This window comes from Hemitrygon akajei, chromosome 2 (assembly GCF_048418815.1).
Source record: "Hemitrygon akajei chromosome 2, sHemAka1.3, whole genome shotgun sequence".
NCBI lineage: Eukaryota > Metazoa > Chordata > Chondrichthyes > Myliobatiformes > Dasyatidae > Hemitrygon > Hemitrygon akajei.
The window spans coordinates 98,416,038-98,429,537 of NC_133125.1; the positions used below are offsets into that span (position 1 = coordinate 98,416,038).

Here is a 13,500-nt window from a genome sequence, read left to right on the forward strand (position 1 = left end):
TGCCCTTTGGTACCAGACATTTCAACTCTGGGGAACAGATACTCTCGCTCTGCTGTATCTATGCCTCTCATGATCTTATAAGCCTCTATCAGATCTCCCTTAAGCCTTGCTGCTCCAAAGAAAACAATCATATCTGATATTAGTGAGATGTGAAAATTTTCTGGGGTGTTCTTTTCGCATGCTGGAAAATAGATAGTTGCTTTGAAACATGCAAAAGATATTTGAGCACACAATGTCTTTTCCATAAAAGTGTATCTTCTTTCTGGAAGAAACCAATAATATAACATATCTCCTATTTATATGGTTGGAAAGTGACTGGAGTTAAAGCAAATTATTGTTTTCATATTTTATGGAATTGGTTTGCTGGACATTTGAAATTCTGTTAGATTATTTATAAATTATTCACCCAAGTGAATAATGGACGTCAAAAAGCATTGCCCTGAATTGATTCATATAATAAAATTAAATTAAAGTTTCAAATTAAAGTATTCATAAACCATGTAGACATATACCTCACTAAAGATACTACACATCATCCTGGTTGGTTGTAAAAGTGTCACTAATGTTTCCAATAAATCATCTTAGCTTAAAAGAAAATAAATTTACTGAAACACCTTGCTTGCAATATTGGTATTACACATAATATTACGTAAGAAATGTATTGGATATATGTACTGTTCAAAATGAGCTGATGAGAAAAGTTCTATGCAATACAGTGAAAAATCATTCTATGGAATATCAAACCAAAAATTTATAGAATCTAAGGCAGAGGTTCCCAACCTGTTGTTGAAGGACCCCTCAATTAATGGCTGGGGTTCATAGCATAAAAAGAGTTGGGATCCCTTGATTGAAGGTATATATTCTTGAATGCATATTCCAGATATGTATGATAATTAATTAGAAATTGTTGTCAAAATTTCATATCCAGAGAGAAAGATACTGTGCATTTTTTTTACAATATTAAATATATTTCTTATAATTGGGGTTAAGATTTTATTACTGGTATATCCAAGCATCTAATAATTCTGAAGATGGATTTCATAGAGGTTTGCACTATTACTCTATCATAAGAACAGTAGCAGGATTGTCCATTGACAACTTAATTGTGTTAAGGTAATCAATACATTTTTAATAATGAAGCAACTAGCACAAGACTAAAATAATATCCCTGTTTGACCTGTCTGGAAGCAGGTGGCATTCATACCACACAGCTGCAAGCAATGACCATTTTCAACATGATAGAGTAATAGAAACAAAGAAATGGACCTTTTTGTCTCATTTCATCTGTAGAGATTGTGATGCCTATCTGCACTATTTCTATTTACCTGTAATAGTCCTATATCCCTCTACACCAGGGGTTACCAACTTTTTTTTATGCCATGGACCAATACCATTAAGGGGTCTCTGGACCCCAGGTTGGAAACCCCTACTCTACAATTTTTCTATCACCATACCCGTACATACATTGAAACACTGCAGTTGTACCTTCTTGGTTTGGCTGTTTGTTCCAGAGATTGACAACCCTTTGTGTGAAGAGCATACCACTTCTTCTGACCTTCTTTCTTGTCCTTCAATAATACCATACTGATGGACATCTTCAGCGGTACAAATAATCAGTAGTTCAACTGATTTCATTACACTGGTTTTGGCAGCCAAACTGTTATTCAGACACTAAATTAATAAACGATAAAACTTGGTCTTACATTTTTTCCCACAAACTGCTAAATTAAAAAATATTAAGCAATAAACTTAAAGTTACCAAGATATTTGTGACATGACAGAAGTTAAGTACCTGCTTAATCTTTTGTATTTCATTGGATAGGCTTTTGAGAAGGTGAGGAGTTGTTGCAAAGTCCACATGCTACTGAAAACAGGAAAATCATGAATTAATGAGCGGGCAATAAAGGTAACCAAAATCTTTACTAAGCAATATTTAAAATGTCCAACTATATTTTGTGACTTCAGTTTTCCAGCAAGAAGATGAAAATCGGGAATTGTGACATTGTGTCAAAGAAAAAGTTATCCTTAACATGAGAAAGTCTACAGATGTTAGAACTCCAAATAACACAAATAAGGTAGAGGCAACATCTATAGAAAAGAATAAACAGTTGATCTTTCAGTCTGAGACCTGGAGAGTCATTTCCATAGATGCATCCTGACCTGTTGAATTCCTCCAGTACTTTATGTGGTAATAGATGGAATATTCTGTTGGAGTGGTGGATTCCATTCCCAAATAACACAACATACATTCACAAGCGGAAGAAGTTGTATACAAGCAATGAATAATCATAAAACTCACCCAATATAATCAGTAAAGCTTTGCTGAAGGTTTACGACATAATTTAATTGGCTGACTTTCAATTGATCTCACACCCTTTCTATCAAGAAAGATCACTGGTGAATCATTACAGGGATTAAAAAGTGCTTCTGGTGGAGACATTGGAAAGGGTGACTTTCCTTTAGAGAAAAAGGCATAACTAAGCATTATGATAACTGAGAACTTCACGGAACTGAGCTTGACATAAGTGATGATTTCATTACACTGGTTTTGGCAGCCAAACAGTTATTCAGACACTAAATTAATAAACAGGAAAAATCTGGCCTTACATTTTTCCCACAAACTGCTAAATTAAAAAATATTGAGCAATAAACTTTGTAGTTACCAAGATATTTGTGACATGAAGAGTAATGACGTTTTCATTATAGTTTTCAGCTATTAAAAAAAGCTTAAAATAAATTGTAATTGTTAATTTTGTCGTTGGCTTGAAGATCATAGACTCATAAACTAAATTACAACAGAAAAATACTGTTTCATAATGCACGAGGCATTAATCATTGGTACGCATAGATAATACATTGGGTCAGAGAGAAGTAATGTTTAGTTTTCTGTCATGACATTTTTAATAAAATTGATGAGGAAGGGAGGCATCTGCAGAAAAGAACTAAATAGTAGCACTAAGTAAATGACTTTTCGAAAACTCAACCTTCAACCAAGCCTTTTTTTAAAAAACAGGACCTAAAATGAACCATAAAATAACCCAAATTTCAGAAAAAAAGCCCAAGTTTCCCACAAAACTGGCAACACTTTACTTTCTAAATGTGAGTAAATTGAGGGCTCCTGAGCAAATAAGTGCAAATATGCAAATCCAGAGCTTCAATGCAGTTGATCTCTGTAAAATCGCCTGTATTCCTTGTTGTTTAGGTTCTGTCACAGTGTTATCTTCAATGGAAAGGAACAGTACAGGCAAAATTTTCAGGTAATTTGCACCTTAATGAATTAAATTATTTTAATTCCATTTAATTGCTTATTTTTGTTTCTCCTACCGTTATTTTTTCCCTTATATTATTGGCAGAGTTACAACTGGCTCAGGCTGGAGTTGAATTAAGTGAGAAAGCACCTGCTTGGAAAGTACAACGAGAGCAGATAGGAGCAAGTTTCCTTAATGAAATCCCTGCCTAGTACACGCTCATTGTCAGAGTGGACATAGCAGATGGGGCAAGGCAAGGATTGAATGGTTCCACTCATGAAAGATACGTGATCAAGTGATTAATAAAAAATGGAACAACTTGATCAATGCATATAGATGTTGGAGCAGAAGTAAATAGATGATAACAAACAAGGGAATGAAAAGATACAATGGGTGGATAAGCTGTGGTTGCTTTCAGTTCTGCCATAATCACATCGAAAAGCAGAGCAGGCTTTAGGAGCGCATTGACTTATTCTCTTCCCAGTTCATATTTCACGTGGACTTCAGGAAAGATAATTTGAGGGAGCACACACCAGTTCTCATAGAGGGATCAGAAGAGAAAGAAGTGAACAATTTCAAGTTCCAGGGGGTCAATATCCTTGAGGATCTATCCTGGGCCCAACAGATCGATGCAGCTATATTTCATTATAAATTTGAGGAGATTAGGTATGTCACCGAAAACACTTGCAAATTTCTGCAGTTGTACTGTGGAGAACAATGTAACTGGGTGCATCACTGTCTGCTTGTGGAGTGGGGGGTGGGAGGGGGTTGCTACTGCAGAGCACCAAAATAAGCTGCAGACTATCAAAGTAAATTTAGACAGCCCCAGCATGGGCACTAGCCTCAGAAAGGTGACGTTCAGTATTAAGGACTTCCATCACCAAGATCATGCACTGTTACCATCACTGCCATCAGGAAGCAGGTACGGAAGTGCAAAGGCACACATTTAACAATTCAGGAACAGCTTCTTCCCCTCTGCCATCAAATCTCTGAATGGACATTGAACCCATGAACACCACCTCACTACTATTTTACTTCCATTTTTGCACTGCTTATCTATTATGTATTGCACTGTACAGCTGCCACAACGTCAGCAAATTTCATGGCATGTACGATTACGTTACGGATCTCGCAATCCACCTGGCTCGTAAAGGTGCTGTACCAGTTTCCTCCATCTCTCATATTTGTGGACGAGTGATGGGTTGTGACAAAGCTCTCTCTGGTCCATTCTGAAATGTTGGTCGTCCATTTCTTCCTCTGTCTGCCCCTTTTTTCACTTCCCCTGCACCATTCCCTGAAGAATGGCCTTTGAGAGTCCACTTGATCTGGTTATGTGGCCGTACCATCTCAGTTTCCTCTTCTTTACTGTGGACAGTAGATCTTTGTAGTGTCTCATGTGCTGGCTGATGGTTCTTTGTACTTCGTCACTTAAGACATGGTCTGTATAGGAGATGCCAAGGAGCCTTCTGAACCATGTCATTTCTACTGCTTGTTGCAGTTCTTTTGTAGTTCTGCTGTCAAAGTCTATGATTCACATGCATACAAGAAGATGGAGAGCACAAGTGCATGCAGGAGTTTCAACTTGGATCAGAGAGTAATGTTATTGTCTCTCCAGATTGGTTAAGTTTAGCTAGTGTTGCTGTTGTTTGGACTTTGATTTTGATTCTTCTTGGATGATGATGGTGCCAGATACTTGAATCATTTGACAGTCTTTAGTTCTTGTCCACTGACTGATTTTTGTCGTGTTTGGCTCCTTACTGTTTCTCTTCAGCTTGGTTTTCTCTGTGCTGATCTCCATGTCATATCTGATTGATGCATCATCCAGACGATTCACCAGGCAGTCCAATTCATCCTCACTTCATGTCAGCCCATCAGTGTCATCAGCAAACCTGAGGTTGATTATGATCTGTCCTCTGATGCTGACTGTGCCAATATGGTCTTCCAGGGCATCTTCCATTATTTGCTCCAGGAAAGTGTTGAACAGTATGAGTGAAAGGAGGCTGCCTTGATGTGTGGTACCACTTTCAACTGTGCTTTAAACAAGCACCACACTGCCAGCTTTGGTGTAGAGCTGCTTGATGGTTTGGATCAGCTTCTGACCCATGTTGTATCTGTTAATTGTGGCCCAGATTGCATCACACCACACCCTATCGAATGCCTTCTTGAAGTCCATGAACACGTGGAAGCTGTCCTGTTGATATTGGTTGTATTTCTGCACAGTACTCAGAGTTTGAAATTCTGTTCTGTTGTACTTCTTCCACATCTGAATCCAGTCTGCTCTTCGGCGATTATTTCCTTTGCCTGTAGTTTCAGTCTGTTCAAGAAGGCTGTCAGCATCACTTTACTTGCATGGCTGATAAGACTTATGGTTCTATAATTCTGGCACTGCTGTAATTTACCTTTTTTGGGGAGAATTATGATGAGTGATTTTGACAAGGGTGTTGGCCATTTCCTGGTCTTCCAGATTTTGTTGCAGATATTGGTGAGGATATTGATTACTGTCTCTCCTTCATGTTTCAACAGCTCAGCAGGGTTGTTGTCTATTCCTGTAGCTTTCCCGTTTTTTAGTGACTTTATGGCTCCTTTCACTTCTTGCTGCAGAATTGGAAAGTTGTTGTCTTTTGATTGTGAGTAAGCTGGGATCTCCTTGGGTCTGATGGTGATAATGGTCTGAACAACACTCTGTTCATCTGTTGAGAATATCTTCATCGTCAGTGAGACAGTTTTCTTCTTTGTCTTGGATGATGCTGACTCATGACTGTCTCTGTTCAGTGAGGTCTATAATTTGAAATGCTCACCTGCTGTTGGTCTTGTTCAGGCAATCTTCTATCTCTGTACATTGTCTCTCAATCCATTCTTCCTTGGTCTCATTCATAATTTTCCTAATCTTTCTGCTGATCCCGTATGCTACAACTCCTGTTGTTGTATTCTTAGTTTTCTTAAGGTCTCTTCTAGTGTCACACATTTCCAAGATCTCCTCTGTTGCCCAGGATTGGGTTTTCTGACAGTATTTTCCAAGTATCTCATTGGCTACTTCTGTCATTACTTCATTGAACTTAGCTGTCAATGTTTCAGCATCTTCGTCAAGCATCAGCTGTGGTGCAAATTTTCTGCCAAATATAGTTTTGAAGGGTTTGGCAATGGGAAGGTCCTTCAATCTGTCCAAGTTCTGCTTCTGATTCTGATATGTACAGTATGTAAAAATGTTTGAAAACATTCATTACAGACCTTCCACTCCAGCCCTTTACCATTCCCATCCACCTGGCTTCTCCTATCACCTTCTACCTAACCTCCTTCCCCTCCCTCCACCTTTGTAGTCTGAAATCTTCCCACTCTTTTTCCAGAACTGAAGAAGGGTCTCAACCCAAAACATTGGCTGTTTATTCATTTCCATAGATACTGCCAGATCCTCTGAGCTTCTCCAGCGTTTGTGTATGTTGCTTTGGATTTCCAGTATCTGTAGAATTTTTTTTAAATGGAGTGTTTTCCCACTCTTTCACTTTGCTGCTTATTCAAACTCTTTATCTGAATGTCAAAACATGAAATATACAGACTAGATGGGACTGTCTGGACAGTGGATCATTCCATACCAACCAGTGGTATAACTCTGTCCTTGGCAAAAGATATTTATTTATTTAGAGATAAACATGGCAACAGGCCCTTCCAGCCTAACAAACCCATGCAGCTCAATTACAGCCCTGTATCTATTTAACCTTTGGAATGTGGGAGCAAACTGGAGCACCTGGAGGAAACCCATGCAGACCTGGGGGAGAATGTACAAACTCCTAACAGACAGTGAGGGGAAGACGACATGACATTTGAATTGTTAAGTAGGCTGTTTTCTCCAACTCCCTCCTTCCTCTCTATAATGGAACCAGAGAGACTCTTTGGAGAAATCACCCACCTAAACCAGAATAGAACTTACTGCTCTTGGAACCTATCTCATAACTTCAGTGATGGCTTCAAAAGAGAGAAATGATTTCAATACTGTAGCCGTCTGGCTTCTAAGAAAATTCATGCTCCATCTGCCTTTTGCATATATTAGTCTCTTTTGTAGAAAGCTCTCTTCAAAACAAAGTGGTCAAAAAACATTCCATTTTGCAAAGAAAAAGCATTAACGAGACAAATCTTAGCTGTGGTAATCCAATCATGAACAGCACATTACAAATATTTATTCACTCTTGCATTCCTTCAAAGGATGCTGCAAAACTGAACAGATTTATAGAAAAAATGTACCAGATAAAATATGTATATTTGGATCAGTACGTCTGTGCAATGGGGTTCTTGCTTTCCTGCTAAAAATACAATTCAAAATGCTTTGATGACAGAAGTCTTCAAAAATACGGAGTTGAAACCTCTTGAGAGATCTAGGAAAATATTTCACTTAGATTTCCAATTATATTAGTCATTGCATTATCAGACAATCATTACCAATCAACGAGGAGGAAGCTGTCTCCATCTCTAAATCCTCTGATAAATAAGTTTGGTTAAATAGATACCAAGAGTCTAATAAAAATGAACTGGTAGTTTTATGTTATTTAGCCAATGTGCTTAGTCCTAATTTTTGAATTCTGGAAAGCATATCCAACAGACCTTCTATATGTCATTCCTGGTATGTATCGTAACATCAGTTCTTTCCATCTCCCTATATATTTGAAATCTGTGTAGGTCCCTAGATTAGTGACTACCATCAAAATGCACAATTCATGTGGCCACAATACCAATGTTTTAAAGAGGCATAGACTACAACTGTTTATCCATGAAATATTATTCTTGGATGAAACTTTATGGACTGTTTAAAAAAGAATGACAATTTTGTAACTTTTGTACCTCTGCCCGATCAATTACTCATGCATCCATTGAATCTAAACCCAAATATTTTTTTGGATGAAATCTAATGCATTTCAGAAATTTCTAAGTGTGCAATATGTGGATGGTTTACGCTGACCAATGAAATATAAATAATAAGAACAATATAAGCTTAGTTCAAAAATACAAACTTTAATCTTTGTTTGGATCAGTTCTTCAGTAAGTGAAGGATACGTTATAAGTGGCTTAGTTAAGGTAAGCATTTAACGGCATAATCCAATCAAATATTTCAAATTTAAATGCAGATCTTCAATAATACAGTACTGTGCAAAAGTCTTAGGGATCTAGATTTTTTTATGTTTTCAGATAGTATGGGCTCTACAGGGCCCTAATCGTAACATCTTTGAAGCTGTCTGGGATTACGCGGAGAAGCAGATACAAGCAAGATAGCCAAAGTCTGGAAAAGAACTGTGGCAAGTTCTCCAAGGTGCTTGGAACAACCTACCAGCCAATTTCCTTATTAAACTGCACAACAGTGAACCTAAGAGAATTGATGTACCGTAGTTTTAAAGGCAAAGGGTGGTCACACCAAATATTCACTTGATTCAGTTTTATTTTTACCATTTACTGCTCTTTATAGTAAATATTTTGATATTTAGAAACTTTTAATTTCATCATTTTTGAAAGCATTTTCACTTGACAGATTTTTTAATATATATGTTTGCCTAAGACTTTTGCCCAGGACTGTATATAGGGTACATATTGTAGTGGTGTGCTACACGCAGCGCTGAAATAATGACATGGAGTTGGTAAACTGCAGTTAAAAAAAGATTTTATTCGAACTTCGCGGCCTCGCTTTAAAGCCTCGCTGATCCCGCCCTCCCCGGGCGCGGATGCTGTATGGGGCACGTATTCACAGTCCTGTCCCGCACTCGGATGCTGTAGGGGGCACGTATTCACAGTCCCGCGTGGGCTTTTCCCTTTGTTGGTGAAGCAGACCTGGCGCCCTTTTGGGACTGGCCTTTATGCCGGCGCGCTGGCTATTTGTGAACCGGTTCGAGTGCGCTAGGAAGTGGATCGCCACAATATAATATTAGAAAAGCTGCATGTAAACTTAATTACTTATAGACTTGTACTGGCAGACTATTTTGCATCCAAAATTATACGATCACACTATAAGCAGTGAGCAGTTAATTTGTTGTTATTGTTGCCAGCTGAATGAATGATGTTGATTAGGACTTTGTCCCTTTATTTATTTAATAGATACAGCACAAAGTAACCCTTCTAGCCCTTCAAACCACACTGTCCAGCCACCCCTGATTTTTTTTTTTTACCCTAGCTTGATCACAGGACAACTTACAATGTCTAATTAAGCTACTCAATCAGTATGCCTTTGGTCTATGGGAGGAAACTGGAGCACCCGGCAGAAACCCACGCCGTCACTGAAAGAACATTCAAACTCTTACAGACGGTGGTGGGAATTGAACCTGGTTTGCTGGAACTGTAAAGTATTGTGCTACCCATTGTGTTACCATGACCTACGTGACTAGAATTGGCAGGATTGTCTACTTTGTCCAGAAACTATTATTTTCTTTCTTTACAGTTCATTCAGAACATGTAGATAGCATTGGGAAATATATCCCTATTTCTTACCTTCCAGAATTACTGCTTCCTCTGTGGGAAAGGTGACCCAACAGTACAAGGTAGCTTTGTTACAATTGATTAGCTTGCTGGGCCCTTATAGAGGGTGCTTGTAGATCGACGATTTTATGAATGGGGAGATTTGGTAAAGGTAGCCGATTTTCTTCTCTGGAAACCTTTACTGAACCAGATGGGTTTCATGTTGAGCTGATGTTTTCATGTCACCATTATGGATACTAGGTTCCATAAGATATGAATTCATGTCTCTAGACCATCAGTCCCTACCTCTTGATTACCTTGACGAGGCAAAATCCTCTGCAATTTCCTTTGGGAAATTATGCCTTCCCTTGTGTTATAGAGACCAGATCTGTACATGTACTCACACAAAGAGATAATTGGTGTAGTAGGCAGTTCTAGAGTAATCTCCCCATTCGTAAAATCAAATAGCCTGTCCTAATATATACTACATGAAGGAAACTGTATCTTGTATAAGAAATCATGGGCTTGTATTTCTAAATGGTTGCACACATCAAGAAGAAAACTGAAATACAAAATTATATAGTCTTCATTCATTTAAGGTAAAAAGAAATGATGAAAGCAATTAGAAAACTTTTCTTTACTTATGCAGCCTAAATTTTTTTCTTTCAACTCATCCACAGTAAAATCCAAGAAAACTTTTTCCTTTCTTATCTATATCATTTCCTTGTTAAAAAGCTCACATTGGCTGTAACATATCTTTATAATGTAAACAGGTTTAGAGAAAGACATAAAGATCAAAGTTTAAAGTAAATATATTATCGAAGTACATATATTACATGGCACTGTATATAGGGTTAGGGTTAAGGTACACACTTACTTACAGGAAAAAAGCTTAATTTACTCCTGTATAAGAACATACAGAATGCATTTCTTGCTCAGTAGGATCTGCTTATAAAGAAAGTTGTTTAATAAAGAATTATGGACATTTTTGATTGAGATCTACATTGGACAACATGCCTTCCCAAATCTATATGCCGTTTTTTATGTTCCTATCTCATTAAATTCATAGGGAAGGGGTCCCACTTACCCACTATGGCAGTAGATGCAGCCAGCAGTTGACTGCTGTATTGAACCATCTAGCAGGCTGGGCCAGGGAAGTTATGTGTGGAGAGTGGAGAAAATGGTCCAGAAGGTTTTCTGGAGGACAAGGATCTATGTAAATGAATGTATCCTGAACACATCTCGATACTGTATCACAGACACCTGATGGACAGATCAGTGTCTGGTGTTTCAGTGCACTGATAATGTTCCATGTTTACTACCAGGCTTCTTGAAGCATTTTCCAACATAGTACAACCACCTGACACATTTTATTTGTCCTTGCTTCTGCTGTGATATTGTTTTCCTTCCATAGCAACCTCTTTACCTGGCTGGACAGATATCAATGCTGCTGCTTTAGTTATTTTTCAGAAGCATCCTGACAAATATTCCTTCCTTTTTCACAATAGCTGTTCCTCTGTCCCACAAAATGTGTTTTTTTTTCTTTTTACTTCTGTCAGCCATCTCTCGGAAAGAAATACAGTACCAACAATCAGTGGCCACTTTATTAGGTACACCACATATCCAATCAGCCAATTATGTGGTAGCAAATCAATGCAGACACGGGCAAGTGATTAATTTGTTGTTCAGATCAAATATCAGAATTGGGATGAAATGTGACCTAAATGACTTGGACCGTGGAATGATGGTGCCAGAGGGGATGGTTTGTGTACGTCAGAAACTGCTGACCCACTGGGATTTTTAGGCACAACAGTCTCTAGAGTTTACAGAGAATGGTGTGAGGAAACAAACAAAACATCCAATTCATGGCAGTTCTGGGGGCAAAAACTCCTTGTTAATGAGACAGGTCAGAGGAGAAAGGCCCGACTATTTCAAGCTGACAGGAAGATGTCATATATACAGAACACTACAGCCCAGTACAGGTCCATCAGCCCACAATGTTGAGCTGACCTTTTAAGCTACACTAAGATCAATCTAACCGTTCCCTGCTTCATCTTCCCTCAATTTTCTATCATCCATTTGCCTAAGAGCTTCTTAAATGCCCCTAATTTATCTGCTTCTTGCACAACCCCTCTGTAATGCACTCACCAGTGAGTAAAAAAACTTCTTCTGACATCCCCTCTAATCGCCTTAAAATTTTGCCCCCTTTAAAGACTAAAATAATATTTATTAAACAAAAGCAATAAAGCATAAAACATGTTGTAGAAATCAAGCTACACATTCTATATCAGTTGGTCTGCTTTGCAAATATTTAGGAGAAAGCTTTAGCTCAGCTGTAAGACACCAGAAGAAATATTTAAAAATCTGGAATATATAATCAAACTAGAGAAGCTGTCAAGATCAGCATTACCTTGAAATAATAAAATTTAGCTTTAATAGTCAGTTTGAATTATAACAAAGAAGAGGTTGTGACATTTTATCGGACCAAGCTGCCACTTGGGAAGAAGGATAATATGTTGAAATAGTTTGGCAAGCTGGATGTTGATTTAAGGCATATAATGTTAGCAGATTTTGACTCAGTGGGTTAGATTTCTCTTTGAACTGAATGGCTTCATCAACAGTCCAATTCAGCATGAACATTGACTGCTAGATTGGTTCTCCATACATAATAGAAAGCATAACTCCATGGCTATCAGCCTTAAAATCTATCTATCCATGTGTGTCAAGATATGTTGGTGATCAGTTGACTCAAGTCATGCTTGAGGGTTTGCAGGTTTAGGCACAAATGTTACAAAATCCTTTGAGAGGCAGATTGATTCCAACTAAAGCAGCTAATGTCATGGTAATTCACGCTTCCAACCAAAATCAGCAAATATGATTAAAAACAATAATGAAGGTGTAGATTGATTTGATTGATGCTTGGGCCAAGTGTAATGATAGTAAATAGATTTAGGTGTCCAAGTGGTTACAATGCTAAAGTAACAGCCCAAAGACGTGTTCATTATGTGCTGTGTCATATAACAAGGGGAATCGTGGTCTTTCAATGGCCATGATTGTTCTTGGCAAATCTTTCTACGGAAGTGGTTTGCCATTGCCTTCGTTTGAGCAGTGTCTTCACAATAAGGGTTACCCTAGCCTTTATCAATACTCTTCAGAGACTGTCTGCCTGGTGTCAGTTGTCATATATAAAGGACCTGTGTTATGCACCAGTTTCTCATGTGACCATGCACTACCTGTTCCTGTGACACTGATCTGGAGGCGTGGGGAGTGATTAAGCAGGTGCTACACCTTGCCCATGGGTGATCTGCAGGCTAGTGGAGGGAAAGCGTGCCTTACACCTTCTTGGGTAAAGACATATCTCTACCCCGCCACTCAAAGCCCAAAGATTGGCAGATGGATTTGATTGCTCTGGTAATAGAGCCAGAAACTAGCCTCTTGTAAAATCAAAACCAGTTCATCAATGTTCTTCAAAAATTGGAGCCTATTTTACTGTGACTTCCAGGCCATGTTGACCTGTTGATCCTTGGGGATGAACTGAAAATTGCAACACACTTTGTGTTCCCCCAAATTCAAGGAGCATTAGATATCAAAATTGCACAGTTAATTGTGGATTGATTTCTTCTTTATGTTGATGCAACTCCATGGACATTCTGTAGTTAGGGTCTACATAAAGAGCATCCAACTTCAGGACTGAACCCAGGACTCTGTCACTGGCTCTGTATCTGTCCCAAGATGCTATTCATTTTTGCTGGACTCCCTCAAGTTCTTTGATACTGAGTACTGCCTTTCTGGTTGATCTCTTACTATACTGAACCCTTTATTG

At 38.3% G+C, this 13,500-nt stretch overlaps 1 long non-coding RNA gene across 1 annotated transcript; it reads right to left on the reverse strand.

The window, feature by feature from the left end:
* Positions 1-1,537: 1,537 nt before the first annotated feature.
* On the reverse strand, positions 1,538-2,442 carry LOC140737617 (uncharacterized). The gene is made up of 3 exons (XR_012101199.1): positions 2,300-2,442; positions 1,793-1,864; positions 1,538-1,671 (listed from the first exon to the last, which is right to left on the reverse strand). It is a non-coding gene; the product is annotated as an uncharacterized lncRNA (long non-coding RNA).
* Positions 2,443-13,500: the final 11,058 nt, after the last annotated feature.